General features: G+C 40.3%; 1 protein-coding gene across 3 annotated transcripts in view; it reads left to right on the top strand.

Moving 5' to 3' along the window:
* Window positions 1-15,395, top strand: part of LOC145528567 (uncharacterized) — a 93,908-nt gene that overhangs the window by 13,179 nt on the left and 65,334 nt on the right. Inside the window, exons 2-3 of one of the 3 annotated variants that reach the window (XR_014070514.1) lie at window positions 5,338-5,432; window positions 8,813-8,980. The gene's annotated coding sequence lies outside the window, so the exon portion shown is untranslated. Of the gene's footprint in view, window positions 1-5,337; window positions 5,433-8,812; window positions 8,981-12,263; window positions 12,386-15,395 lie in introns of those variants that run through there. The other 2 variants (XM_081547241.1, XM_081547240.1) reach the window with 2 other exon arrangements.

The following is a 15,395-nucleotide window of genomic DNA, read 5'->3' as shown; positions in this document are numbered from 1 at the left end:
TCTTGAAGAGGTTTTTAGTGTTTCTCAATCTATTGCTTTCCTCTGTTTCTTTGCATTGCTCATTTAAGAAGGCTTTCTTATCTCTTCTTGCTGTTCTCTAGAACTCTGCATTCAATTGGGTATATCTTTCCCTTTACCATTAGAGAAACTAATATTCTTTAGACCGATATGTACTCCACAGGCAAAAATGAATAAAGCTAACAAAGCTGCTTACAGAGAAATGCACTGCTGTAATCTACAAGGTGGATGAACAGAGGAGGCAAATTCAGTAAAATACGTGTTAGTATTTTAAGAAATGTATACTAGATACCAAAGTCCTAAACTCAGTGTGTTCAATGCTGACATCTGTGTATCAGAAATAATTTAAATTCAAACTACTTTGGGAAATATAGAAGGGCAATTTCATTAATGTATGTAGAGTTGGTCTTCATTATTTTCAGGTCCCCCTAAATACAAACTTTCCTACTAGCTAAAATATATTTATGACCCCCAAATCTACACCCTCAGTACTTTCACGGTCATTTGTGGACATGTGCAGAGTAAAAAAATCAGTCTCCCCGTGTGCCCACTCTCAGCCAAGGTCGAAATAAGCATTGACTCTGCCCACTTGTTTCAGCACTCACACTCCAAACAGATGTCCTTTTCATCATCTATCTAGCTTATAGTGTGTTTTTATTTTGTTTAATTTTTGAATTTTTGTGCCTCTTTTTGGTAGTCTTCCCATTTAAAATGGTCCACAGGTATAGTGCTGACATGATGTCTAGTGTTCATAAGTACAAGAAGGCTACAGTGTGTCTTACATTTAAGATATACATGCTAGAAAAGCTTCATCCAGGTATGAATTATAGGACTGTTGCCTGTAAGTTTTATGTTAATGAACCAACCTCTCTTGCTGTTATGATAATTCAACAGATGTTGACATTTTGATCTCTGGTTCCTCTACTTTTCTAAATACAGCTTGAACATCAAGAATTTCTCAGTTCACATACTATTGAAGGCTGGCTTGGACAATTTTGGATATTGCTTTGCTAGTGTGTCAGATGAGTGCAATTGTGTAGTAGTTTGAACACTTCTTGCCATTGTCTTTCTTTGAGATTTGAATGAAAACTCACCTTTTCCAGTCCTGTGGCCACTGCTGAGTTTTCCAAATTTGCTGGCATATTGAGTGCAGCACTTTCACAGCATCATCTTTTAGCATTTGAAATAGCTCAGCTGGAATTCCATCACCTCCATTAGCTTTGTTCATAGTGATGCTTCCTAAGGCCCACTTGACTTTGCACTCCAGGATGTTTGGTTCTAGGTGAGAGATCACACCATCGTGGTTATCTGGGTCATGAAATTTCTTTGTATAGTTCTTTGTGTATTCTTGCCACCTCTTCTTAATATCTTCTGCTTCTGTTAGCTCCATACCTTTTCTGTCCTTTATTGAGCCCATCTTTGCATGAACTGCTCCCTTGGTATCTCTAACTTTCTTGAAGACATCTCTAGTCTTTCCCATTCTATTGTTTTCCTCTATTTCTTTGCACTGATCACTGAGGGAGGCTTTCTTATCTCTCCTTGCTATTCTTTCAGACTCTGCATTCAAATGGGTATATCATTCTTTTCCTCGATTGCCTTTAGCTTCTCTTCTTTTCTCAGCTATTCGTAAGTCCTCCTTGGCCAACCATTTTGCGTTTTAGCATTTCTTTTTCTTGGAGATGATCTTGATCACTGCCACCCATACAATGTCACGAACCTCCATCCATAGTTCTTCATGCACTCTATCAGATCTAATCCCTTGAATCTATTTGTCACTTCCACTTTATAATCGTGAGGGATTTGATTTAGTTCATACCTGAATGGTCTTGTGGTTTCCCCTACTTTCTTCAACTTAAGTCTGAGTTTGGCAATAAGCAGTTAATGATCTGAGCCACAGTCTGCCCCCGGTCTTGTTTTTGCTGACTGTATAGAGCTTCTCCATCTTTGGCTGCAAAGAATATAATCAATCTGATTTCGGTGTTGACCATCTGGTGATGTCCATGTGTAGAGTCGTTTTTGTGTTGTTGGAAGAGGGTGCTTCCTATGACCAGTGCATTCTCTTGGCAAAACTCTGTTAGCTTTTGCTCTGCTTCATTTTGTACTCTAAGGTCAAATTTGACTGTTACTCCAGGTGTCTCTTGTCTTCCTACTTTTGCCTTCAGTCTCCTATGATGAAAAGGACATCTTTCTTGGGTGTTACTTCTAGAAGGTCTTGTAGGTCTTCATTGAATTATTCAACTTTAGCTTCTTCAGCATTATTTGTTGGGGCATAGACTTGGATCACTGTGATATTGAATGGTTTGCCTTGGAAACAGGTCCTTCTGTCATTTTTGAGATTGCACCCAAGCACTGCACTTCAAATCCTTTGGTTGACTATGAGAGCAATCCATTTCTTCTAAGGGATTCTTGCCCACTGTAATAGATACAATGGTTATTTGAATTAAACCCACCCATCCCCATCCATCCATTCCCAATTCACTGATTCCTAAAATGTTGATGTTCATTCTTGTCATCTCCAGCTTGACCATGTCCAGTTTACCTTGATTCATGGTCCTAACAGTCCAGGTTCCTATGTAATATTGTTCTTTACCGCCTCAGATTTTACTTTCACCACCAGGCACATGCATAACTAAGTGTCATTTCCACTTTGGCCCACCCTCTTCATTCTTTCTTGTGCTATCAGTAATTGCCCTCTAAGATCACGACATCCGGTCCCATCACTTCATGGCAGATAGATGGGGAAATAATGAAAACAGTGACAGACTTTATTTTTTGGGGCTCCAAAGTCACTACAGATGGTGACTGCAGCCATGAAATTAAAAGATACTTGCTCCTTGGAAGAAAAACTATGACAAACCTAGACAGCATATTAAAATGCAGAGATATCACTTTGCCAGCAAAGGTCTGTCTAGTCAAAGCTATGGTTTTTTTCAGTAGTCATGTATGGATTTGAGAGTTTGACCATGAAGAAGGCTGAGAGCTGAAAAACTGATGCTTTTGAACTGTGGTGTTGGAGAAGACTCTTGAGAGTCCCTTGGACTGCAAGGAGATCAAACCAGCCAACCCTAAAGGAAATCAGTCCTGAACATTCATTGGAAGGACTGATCCTGAAGCTGAAGCTCCAATATTTTGGCCACCTGATGCGAAGAGCCTACGCATTAGAAATGATCCTGATGCTGAAAAAGATTGAAGACAGGAGGAGAAGGGGACAACAGAGGATGAGATGGTTGGCTGGCATCACCAACTCAATTGACATGAGTTTGAGAACACTCTGGGAGATGGTGAAGGACAGGGAAGCCTGGCATGTTACAGTCCATTGGGTCACAGAGAGTTGGACATGACTGAGTGACTGAGCAACAAAAACAACAACTTCCCCCGTAGCATATTGGACACCTTCTAACCTGGGAGCTCATCTTCTGGAGTCATATCTTTTTGCCTTTTCATCCTGGTTGTGGAGTTCTCATGGCAAAAATACTCGAGTGGTTTGCCATTCCCTCCTCCTGTGCACCACATTTTTCAGAACTCTCCACTGTGACCTGTCCATCTTGGGTGGCTCTGCACAGCATAGCTCATAGTTTCATGGAGTTATACAAGCCCCTTCCCCACGACAAGACTGTGATCCATGAAAGGGAGCCAAAATTAGAATGACTATTATTTATGGGCTTCCCTCATAGCTCAGTCGGTAAAGAATCTGCTTGCAGTGCAGACCTGGGTTTGATTACTGGGTTGGGAAGATCCCCTGGAGAAGGAAATGGCAACCCACTCCAGCATTCTTTTTTTATTATTATTATTATTTTTATTTATTTTAGTTGGGGGCTAATTACTTTACAATATTATAGTAGTTTTTGCCATACACTGACATGAATCAGCCATGGGTTTACATGTGTTCTCCTTCCTGGACCCCCCTCCCACCTCCCTCCCCATCCCATCCCTCTGGGTCATCCCATTGCCCCAGCCCTGAGCATTTGTCTCATGCATCGAACCTGGAATGGTGTTCTGTTTCACATATGATAATATACATGTTTCAATGCTATTCTCCCAGAACGTCCGACCCACACCTTCTCCCTCAGAGTCCATAAGACTGTTCTATGCATCTGTGTCTCTTATTCTGTCTCGCATATAGGGTTATTGTTACCATCTTTCAAATTCCATATATATGCATTAGTATACTGTATTGTTGTTTTTCTTTCTGGCTTACTTCACTCTGTATAATGGGCTCCAGTTTCATCCATCTCAATAGAACCAATTCAAATGTAATTTTTTAATGGCTGAGTAATATTCCATTGTGTATACGTACCACAGCTTCCTTATCCATTCGTCTGCTGATGGACATCTAGGTTGCTTCCATGTCCTGGCTATTGTAAACAGTGCTGTGATGAACATTGGGGTACACGCGTCTCTTTCAATTCTGGTTTCCTCGGTGTGTATGCCCAGCAGTGGGATTTCTGGGTCATATGGCAGTTCTATGTCCAGTTTTTTAAGGAATCTCCACACTGTTCTCCATAGTGGCTGTACTAGTTTGCATTCCCACCAACAGTGTAAGAGGGTTCCCTTTTCTCCACACCCTCTCCAGCATTTATTGCTTGTAGACTTTTGGATAGCAGCCATTCTGACTGGTGTGAAATGGTACCTTATTGTGGTTTTGATTTGCATTTCTCTAATAATGCCACTCCAGTATTCTTGCCTGGAGAATCTCATGGAGAGAGAAGCCTGGCAGCCTACAGTCCATGGGGTCACAAGAGTCGGACACAACTTACTGACTAAACCACCACTATGTTATTTTATAAACTGTGGGTGTCTGTCATGCTTTTAAGAATGTCTTTCATTATTGTTTCTTTTTCTTTTCTGTTGAACTATCTCATTCAATGTAAGGTCTTTGTTTTTATTTGTTTTGTTTGATTGTTTATCTGTATTTTTACAATATTGTTCAACTTTGAGGCAGAAATATTTTATTCAATGATTGATTGAAGTGGAAGAATAGATGTTGCTTCTAACATGGGATAATAGCTTCTGATGTTTACTAATATGATATATGAGAAGCATTTCAAGGGTTTAGTCTTTAAAACCAGGCACACTATAAGTAGGGTACCAATATCAATACATACATATTTTGAAAAATCGTAAGATATTTCTATTTCTATTTCAATTCACAAAGTAGTGAGTTAGATACTTAGGCATAATTGAACTGGTTAAGCAGAATTATATTTGAATCCTGAATATTTCCATCTCTCAAGTACATTCTACTCAAGAAGGACACTTTAGCTGATATACCTGTAGAGCTCTTAAGCTTTCTTTCTTGAATAACAATTTCTGTTGCAGGAAGACAAGATTAAGTGAACCTTGAACCATGGAGCATTAAGAGGCACTCTGGATGAGGGATCTGGGTGGACAAGAAGTGCATTCACCTGAAGCAGGTACCTCGGCTTAAAAGTCCCAATTCCAGCGTCTCAGCCTTCAAGGATGAGTGCATTCCTGCCATGCAGTGCTGATCTCTGAAAGAAGCGGGACAGGCTAGCTCATGCTGTCCTAGCTAGTGGACTCCATGGAATCCACTAACAGGTCACCGGGTGCCTGGTGAGAGCTCCTCCTTAAAAGTCAGACTGACTCCAGAAATTGAGCTGCCAGCAATTTAACCTGGTAAAATATAGGGACCCAAAAGAGCCTCTGGTCTGTCTAGTCTTGACATCAATCACACCTTTTGCTGTGGAGTAGACTCTGTCCTCATCTGTTCATCTGTGGTTTAGCATCTAGTTAGCAGGCAGGCCCTGCAGGACTTCACTGCAGCCAGGTACATGGGGAAGAGCCCCACAAAAAGAACAGGCCTGAGTAGGTGGGGGTGAGGCAGCAACTTCGCAACCAAAAGTCTTCCTTGTTCCTACTTAGGCCTACTTCCCTCTTTTCTAGTCCTGCTTCCTCAGTTCCTGTAAGAATTTTGCACCTGACTGTGAGGGGGCCTGGTCTTCAGGCTGTAGAAAATGCTGAATTGGAAATGAAAATGTTCCAGACTTCATTTCCAGCACTTCTTTTCAGACAAATCACTTTTGCTTTCCAAGAATCACATAGTAGGCAGAAAAGAAACTTGGGGAAGGATGGGATGCAGGCACATTTAAGTAATTATTCTAGTCTGTTCAGTTTGTCATAACAGAATACCATAGACCAGGTGACTTAAACAACAAACATTTACTTTCTCATGGTTCTGGAGGTTGGGGTGTAAAATTAAGATGTTAGATATTCAGTTCTTGGCAGGGCCTCCTCCTTACTTACAGCTCCTGTTTGCTCACTGTGTTCTCACTTGGAGAGAGAGAGCTCTCAGATGTCTCCTCCTATAAGGACACTGTTCCCATCATACCAGGGCCCCACCCTCATGAGCTTCTTTAACCTTGATTATGTCCATGTAGACCCCATCTCTAAATGCAGTAACGTGAGGGTTTGGCCTTCAGTGTACGAATTTGGAGGGAGGTACATAGTTCAGTCTAGAGCAGTAATCAGTACAAAATCATAGACTATTTCCTTCACCATTGGCATTTTAGGTAGAACTCCTATGAAAATGTTGATAATCACTTCATTTTGATCTTCAAAAACGGCAGTTTCATGTAGTTCAACTTCTTCATGAGGATGGTGCTTTCCTCTGTAGCTGATAATCCTTGACCACAGTGTGGCTATTTACCTGGAAATCTCTAAGTCTCCTTTTCTCCTGATGAGGGCCTTGGTACAAGTGTGGGCCAGGCGGGCACCTGGTAAAAGAGGCCCTGGGCAGTAGGAGGGCTCAGACCTTTCCACAAAACCACTAATCTTTTTAAATACACATCTCATGTGGTACATATATACAATGGAATATTGCATGCCCATAAAAAGGAGTGAAATCATGCCATTTGCAGCAACATGGATGTACCTAGAGATTATCATACTAAGTGAAGTAAGTCAACAGATAAAGTTAAAAGCTGTATGATATCACTTCTATGTGGTATCTAAAATATGACATAAATGAACTTATTTACAAAACAGAAACAGACTCACAGACATGGAAAACAAACATGATTATTGAAGGGGAGAGGGGAAGGATAAATTAGTTTGGAATTAGGAGATACAAACTATTATATATAAAATAGATAAATAATAAGGTCCTACTGGATATCATAGGTAACTATACTCAATATCTTTCAATAAACCATAAAGGGATATGAAAAAAAAACCACGTATATATAACTGAATCATTATGCTGTACACCAAAAACTAACACAACACTGTAAGTCAGCTATACTTCAATAAAAAATAAAGTAATTAATATAATTAAATGCCCATCACAAATCTTGCTCTTAAGTTTTGAGCACATCTTTGTTAACCTCCCCTCATTAGAATGCACAGTTGGTGGGAGAAAAGCCTTGTGTATCTTTCTTAGAGTTGCAGCCCCAGTGCTATAAATGATGCCCCAAATCCAATGTATTCATGAGATGTTTGTTGACTGGCTGGCTGACTGAACCAATGAACTAGTTCCACAGTTCATGGGACCGACCTGTATACCCCTTCTCTGTTGCCACACAGATTTAACTCAAAGCTCAGTCTAAACTTGGATCCTGTGTATGCTTTTACTAAGGTCACTCTACATGGCTGGCCTGGCCAGTCTGCTCCTCAAACCCACCTTTACTTTCCTAACCTAAAAGACCTCAGGTCTTCCCAGCTGCCTATTATCTCTGTTTCAGGGACACACTGGAGCCTGCAAGAAATGAGGCAGGTGGTTCCAATGATGCAATTCCTTTGTCCTCAGAAGAGCATTAGTAAAAAAAAAAAAAAAAACTATAGGAAAGACTATTTGTGGGTACATGGTCTGGCTTTACAAAGATTCAGACTTTTATGAATTACCATACATATAAATTTTGTTTATCTATAACATCCCAACTTTGAAGAAAAAATACAGACCTACTAATGTGAAAAAAAATTTAAAGTTTTCCTGAGCTACTGAAAAAACAGGAACCTCAAATTAAGACATTTACTACTTGGAATGTACCATTTAGGGAGCAACAAACTGTTACACAAGAATCAACAAAGAACGTGATTTCAGGTTTCCAGCAGTAAAATAAATTCCTTGATGGACATTAGGAAGTTGAAGGTTAAGTGTTGGTAGGGAAGGGTTCACCTCAAATGTGCATAGTGTGTCTCCCACAAACGGTGATGTTTATGTCACTTTGGAGAGGGGAGATAAACATAGGAACAGGGTAAGTGTTCCTAACAAGGCAAACAGTACATGCAGACCAGAGTCATTTTCCAACACACTCCACACCATTGCAGATGCACGGTAAATAAAAAGCACACAAAGTTTCATAGTTCGGATGTGGTTAGAGTTACCCTATGCTAAGCAGGGTAAGCCTCTCAGGACGTTTAGGCTGCTCTCATCTCTGATACCTTTGATGTGCAGTCTCAAGAACTAAACCTTTCTTACTACATGTCCCAGTATTGACAGGACTCATGCTGGCAGTCAAAGATATTAAGTGGGGTTGAATTAGCAGTGTTATGCCTTGAGCCTGTGCTTTAGAAGCAATTCTATAGATCGGCTGCTCTAAAAGCAAAGCAGAGTAAGATTGAAAATCAAGTTCTCTATCTCTCAGATAACTTAACAGATGTTCCCCTTCCTCCTCTGCTTTGGCACATGTTATCAATATTTCCAAGGTCTTCTTCCTACTAGCTACAGACATGCCTGAAGGTGTCCTTGTGCCTTGTTTTAACCAAGGATATGTGTGGAACTGTGTGGAAGTACTTTTATTGTAGGGCACAAATCTCCTCCCTCTCCCCCTTAAAGGCAAACGACGGACTCTCATTACCAGATCACAGGACAACGTGAGCAGATGCAGTTCCTGTCCCTCTGGGTCCCTGTTGAGTAAAACACTTCCTCCCAGCATGCCTTCTCCTTCACAACCTTTCGGAAACGAGGCATAAGCAAAAAATAAAATAGTATTGCTTAAACCCACTGAGACTTTGGTCTTGTTTGTTACATAGCATTATGGAATCTATTCTAACAAATACAGAAATGGTCAGGTGGAAGAGGAGCACAGTTTAACAGAAATGTCATTTTTTTGTGGCATAGCATGATTGCTGGTTGGCAGTCAGTGAGGAAATCGTCTTGAGAGTTTCAAATGAAGGTTCTCCTTAGCAGGCAGTGGCAAAATATTTGTTGAAATCCTTACCTGTGATAACTTAACAGGAAGTTGTACCTAGTGAAACTAATGATCCATGTACCTAAATGATTAGCTATAGAAACTAATATCTGTAACATTAGTAGTGTTGCTGATTGTTGTCAGCTCTGTTTGGTAAGGTAATACATGATAAAGGTGCACTAAGAAAGAATTGACTAGTGTACAGTAGAAGTGAAAAGGAATGTAGGAGCGTTCCCAAACCCAGAGACTGTTAAGATGGACAATAATATTCTTGACCCCAAACCAAGTGCTCCCTGGTGCTCTAGGGGTTAGGATTCGATGCTCTCTTTCTCCCTAAAAGGAAAATATTAGATTAGGAAAGACTTCCTGCTTCAAATGACCACTAAAACTTTTCAATCATTCAATATACTCCAGGGAAAGGATCAGAAGTAGAGTATGATACCTATTGTGTTTTTCAATTGGATCAAAATCAGAGTAGAGGGTAAAGTATGGCCGTGGTGGCCACACAAGCTAGATGAGCTCCAGGTCTCTGCCACTAAGTTGAACGAGACTCTCCTTGGGGGCAAGAAACCAAAATAGTATTGCAGCTTTGGAAACCACCTCAAAAATAGTGTGGGTATGGCTACCATCACACAGTACTCACTGGGATCAAACTGGCAAGAAATTGGCTAAATTTTGATGAGGGAATGGAAGCTGAGATTGTTCTAGGTGTGATGTGGGCACCTAAATATCTAGGCAAGATGTGACTATAGAAATCTTCACATCCCCGCCCATCACTCCTCTCCCTCCTGGAGGAGCCCTTCCCCAGCACCTTCTTTACATGTGGTTGAGGAAGAAGATGGAAGAGAGGGCTGTTTAAGCTGAAAGCAGGAAATATGGAAACGTGGAGTCTTTTTTGAAATGCGGACTGGAGAATTCTTCTTAAGGAGGGGAATCAAGATACAGTCTCCCTTCTCAGATGAGGACACTCGTTGTCTGCCTGATGGGGTTTCAGAGTTGTTGTGGCTCAGTGACTGTATCTAACCTCTCCAAAGGAGAGTTTGCCGCAGAGATTCTGTCCTTGTTCCACCACTGTATGGGGGCTACCTGGGACAGAAAATTGAGCTTTTTTGTTCATTGCTCTCTGGATCAAAAGGAACTCGACTCATACCCACTGAAGACATGACTTTGTCCCCTTGAGAGCCTGATGATGTACTGAAGGGAACTTTGTGTACTTTTGTGAACAGAAGTTGATCATCAACAAGTTGTATGTGGAAAGGAGAGTAAATTAAAAGGTGGACTTTGGTAGCCATCTGTGGTACCATTTACCCCTGATGCTCCCCTCTCCCCAGGCATCTCCTACCCTCAACGTTAGGTTTGACCCTGTGGCTTGCTTTGATCAATGAAATGTGACCTGATGAGATGTATCCCTTCCCAGGGGTAAAGTTAAGAATTGCTGACCAATTTTCCACACTCTCTTCCCCAACCAGAGCATACTCAGAATTCTGGGTTGAGGTAGCAATGGAACCTCTGTTAGCGTGAGTACCCAAGTGACATCAGTGAAATGAGCAGAGGCATATGGAGAAGGTCAAAAAAATTTGTTGTAAGCCATCTTCATTTTGAATTGTATGCTACAGCAATGTGATCTCCTATCTTGACAAATGCATCACTCATACATTGTAGTATCATAATCAATTGTCAATGCAAGTGCTAAATCCCTAGGAATATAGCTTAAAATATGAAATATCAGGGCCAGATATTTACTTCTGTAGGATATAGTGTCTGACATTCATTTGCTATGGGTCCCACAAAATTTTAATTTTTGGTTGACTTGTTCATTATATAGTTCATGCTGTTGAATATTTTGTAAGCCCCTTGAGAGGATTTTCTACAATGTGCTTAACAAATACTTCAGTATTCAAAGATGTAAGCATGATCTTCTTAAGGAAAAGAGAATCAGAAGAATTGAATTTCCAAGGAAATCACAAACACTTTCCTACAGAGGAAGTTTCAAATAAAAACAAATGACTATTTGAAAGTGACATTACAGAGCTGGGATGGAAAATTCTTCCACTGTATCTCATAATTTTCCACACATTTAGATTGTTGGACACATGGGTGATGCTATGAATAATTTAATATACAACTTCCCCACAAGGCCCTGAGTTCTTGGAGGGGTGGGAGAGTGCTTACTGTGTGTGTCTGCATTACATAGCACATTCTTTATACATCATAGGCTGCCAATCCTACAACAGAAATTTGCAAGTATCATCATTTGCTCCTTACCTAGTAATGTAGGAATTGATATCACCACATCATAAATACAAAAACCTGCACTCTGGAAAGTTGGGGCAGTTGTCCAGATTTACACAGGTTTGCATAAAATTCTTGCACAGGAATGTTTCATGTTAAAGTGCATAGCTTGTATTTATTTATTTGTTGATGATTCAACATGGTTGAATGAATGATTAAGGTATATATAAAATATGCTTCAATATATTAAAAAAACATGGAAAAGGCAGGAGGCAATCCTTTTAATATAAAGATTTAAAAAGAAGATTTTTTTCATTGAAAATTAATTTTAAAAACTTTCCCATTAATACCAATTACTTCATTATTTGATCTCATTGTTAATGGGTCTCTAAGTTCAGGGAAAAAACAAGATTATCCCTCTCAGGCGGCTGTTTCCTCATGACATCATCTGCACGGCTACGTTAGCTTATCCTTGTATTAAAAAATGAGTCTCTAGACAGTTAGTTGGCAATTTGGCAAATTGCTCATGTATAATGCAAGAGAAGAAAGTCTAGTTTCAACTCATACCAATTCTACCTCTTTATTTCATGAATAATTTGTGTTTTATCATAAAATAGGAATCACATGTGTATTCAACCAAGTGGGAATTTGAAAAATTCCAGCTCTATATTAATTTTATTATCATTAGCCAGTTTTTTTGTAGTTACAGATTATGTGAAGAGTGCCTACCTTTCACTAGATGGATTTATTCATTTATTTTTCTAGAGAAGCAAATGCAGTCATCTAAAATGTTGACTTTATTTTTCTCTTTTCATGCTACATGATTTACCAATCTTTACATCTATGAAATGGATGGATCTTAAGCCTCTTGGAACAAAGTATCTTTCTTAAGCTTTTTTTACACAGCAAATGGTTTGTTAGCCAGAGTATTTTCCATTGAAGAGAATTCACATTTGAATCATTGTTTTGATGAACTTTTACATTGGGTAAGTAATTCCATTTTCTTTCCTTATAAAGTCAGTTTTCTTTTTCAGTTCCATTCATTCATTTATTCAATATTTATTGCCAAACTTTTATTGGCCACTTGCATTAGGAAAGGCATGATGTTGATTTGCACAGAGGATATAGCATAAATGATTAGAGATCCATTCTGCCATCAAGGATGCCGGTATGGTTGAGGTGAGTGACCAGGGATTGATTAGTGCTGGAAGAAGGATTCAGTTCAGTTCAATCACTAAGTCGTGTCCGACTCTTTGTGACCCCATGGATTGCAGCACGCCAGGCCTCCCTGTCCATCACTAACTCCCTGAGTCCACCCAAACCCATGTCCATCGAGTCAATGATGCCATCCAGTCATCTCATCCTCTGTCATCCCCTTCTCCTCCTGACCTCAATCTTTCCCAGTATCAGGGTCTTTTCCAGTGAGTCAGCTCTCTGCATGAGGTGGCCAAAGTATTGGAGTTTCAGCTTCAACATCAGTCCTTCCAATGAATACTCAGGACTGATCTCCTTTAGTATGGACTGGTTGGATCTCCTTGCAGTCCAAGGGACTCTCAAGAGAGTCCAACACCACAACACCATAGTTCAAAAGCATCAATTCTTCAGTGCTCAGCTTTCTTCACAGTCCAACTCTCACATCCATACATGACCACTGGAAAAACCATAGCCTTGACTAGATGAACATTTGTTGGCAAAGTAATATCTCTGCTTTTTAATATACTGTCTAGGTTGGTCATAACTTTCCTTCCAAGGAGTAAGTGCCTTTTAATTTCATGGCTGCAATCACCATCAGCAGTGATTTCGGAGCCCAGAAAAATAAAGTCAGCCACTATTTCTACTGTTTCTCCATCTATCTGCCATGAAGTGATGGGACCAGGTGCCATGATATTAGTTTTCTGAATGTTGAGCTTTAAGCCAACTTTTTCGCTCTCCACTTTCACTTTCATCAAGAGGCTCTTTAGTTCTTCTTCACTTTCTGCCATAAGGGTGGTGTCATCTGCATATCTGAGGTTATTGATATTTCTCCCTGCAATCTTGATTCCAGCTTTTGCTTCCTCCAGCCCAGCATTTCTCATGATATACTCTGCATAGAAGTTAAACAAGCAGGGTGACAATATACAGCCTTGACGTACTCCTTTTTCTATTTGGAACCAGTCTGTTGTTCCATGTCCAGTTCTAACTGTTGCTACTTGACCTGCATACAGGTTTCTCAAGAGGCAGGTCAGGTGGTCTGGTAGTCCCATCTCTTTCAGGATTTTCCACAGTTTATTGTGATCCACACAGTCAAAGGCTTTGGCATAGTCAATAAAGCAGAAATAGATGTTTTTCTGGAACTCTCTTGCTTTTCCAACGATCCATCGGATGTTGGCAATTTGATCTCTGGTTCCTCTGCCTTTTCTAAAAGCAGCTTGAACATCTGGAAGTTCACTGTTCATGTATTGCTGAAGCCTGGCTTGGAGAATTTTAAGCATTACTTTGCTAACGTGTGAGATGAGTGCAATTGTGCGGTAGTTTGAATATTCTTTGGCATTGCCTTTCTTTGGGATTGGAATGAAAACTGACTTTTTCCAGTCCTGTGGCCACTGCTGAGTTTTCCATATTTGCTGGCATTCTGAGTGAAGCACTTTCACAGCATCATCTTTCAGGATTTGAAATAGCTCAACTGGAAGAAGGATTACATGTTTCCAAAAATATAACAGGGAGAAAATATATAGGGGGAAAAGTCTCTACTTATGTTTCCAGGATAAGGTGGAATTAAATTCACTTCTCAAGATATTACTAAAGTCAAAATATGGACTTTGGCACCTGAATGACCATGTGGTCTGCATCATACTAGGCTGACTAAGGCAGCAACTGATGCAAGCAGTGGAGGCACCATCTCTGAAAGCGAGCCTAGAGGGAAGGAGGCAAGCTGAGTGGGTACATTGCCACTACTATTTTGCTAGCACTTTGCCCTCCATGAATTCAGTAACTGAGACACACTCACTGTCCCCATCTGCTTCTACACTCTCATCCCTAGAGAGCACTGTGGATCAACTGATCACCCAGAATCATTGTCCCATGACTGAAAGAATGCGGCTTCATGGGGTATCTAAATCCACATGTGTATAGGAAGGTTATTCCTCTTCATTAAGGCCTTCCAGAGGCAACAACTATCAGCTTTTCCCTTGTTTTTAAGTCTTTTAAGGATGATGATGATCATAATGATACAGAGAAGAAAGATCTAAAGTCACCTTAAGTCATTTCTCTCTGGGAAGAAATTCCTAGAAGGATTTTCCTCTCTTTATTACACTTATTAAAAAATTGGTTACAATAGCATCCATCACTATGTTCTTAGGTTTCTTTCAAATATTCTGACAGAAAATCTCTGAATTATTCTGCAGGCAGAGGTAGAGATGGCTGGAGTGAACTGCAGAGACAATCCTTTTAGAAGGCATAGACAAGTTTGAGAAGGCAAATTTTGTCTGTATAAATGTATAAGCACAGTGGCATGAGAGTATTTCCACTAAAGGCACATTATCCAGGAAGCTGGAACCGGCAGTGCCATACAATTTGAACATAATATCCAGTTGAACCCATCCTGCATGCAGGCTTGTGTTTCTTCCTCATCCTTCACTGATTTGTCCCTATTCTTTGGTACTGGTTCCTGAATGTTTGAAAGTAAAATTGAAAGTTGCTCAGTTGTGTCTGACTCTTTGTGACCCATTGACTGCAGCCTGCCAGGCTCCTCTGTCCATGGAGTTCTCCAGGCCACCATACTGGAGTGGGCAGCCGGTTTCTCCTCCAGGGGATCTTCCCAACCCAGGGATCGAACCCAAGTCTCTGGTGTTGCAGGTGGATTCTTTATCATCTAACCCACAAGGGAAGCCCTGGTGCTTATCAATATCTTGAATGCTTATTAACATCCTAATTCAGGTAGTCTATGTTATCATTCTTGATTTTACTTGATGGAGAACCTGGTCATTATAATGCCTTTTACAGTCAATGGTGTTTAGC

Source organism: Giraffa tippelskirchi, chromosome 12 (genome assembly GCF_054371585.1).
Source record: "Giraffa tippelskirchi isolate mGirTip1 chromosome 12, T2T-mGirTip1v1.2.pri, whole genome shotgun sequence".
Taxonomy (NCBI): Eukaryota; Metazoa; Chordata; class Mammalia; order Artiodactyla; family Giraffidae; genus Giraffa; species Giraffa tippelskirchi.
This window is presented reverse-complemented; position numbering and strand designations above follow the sequence as displayed.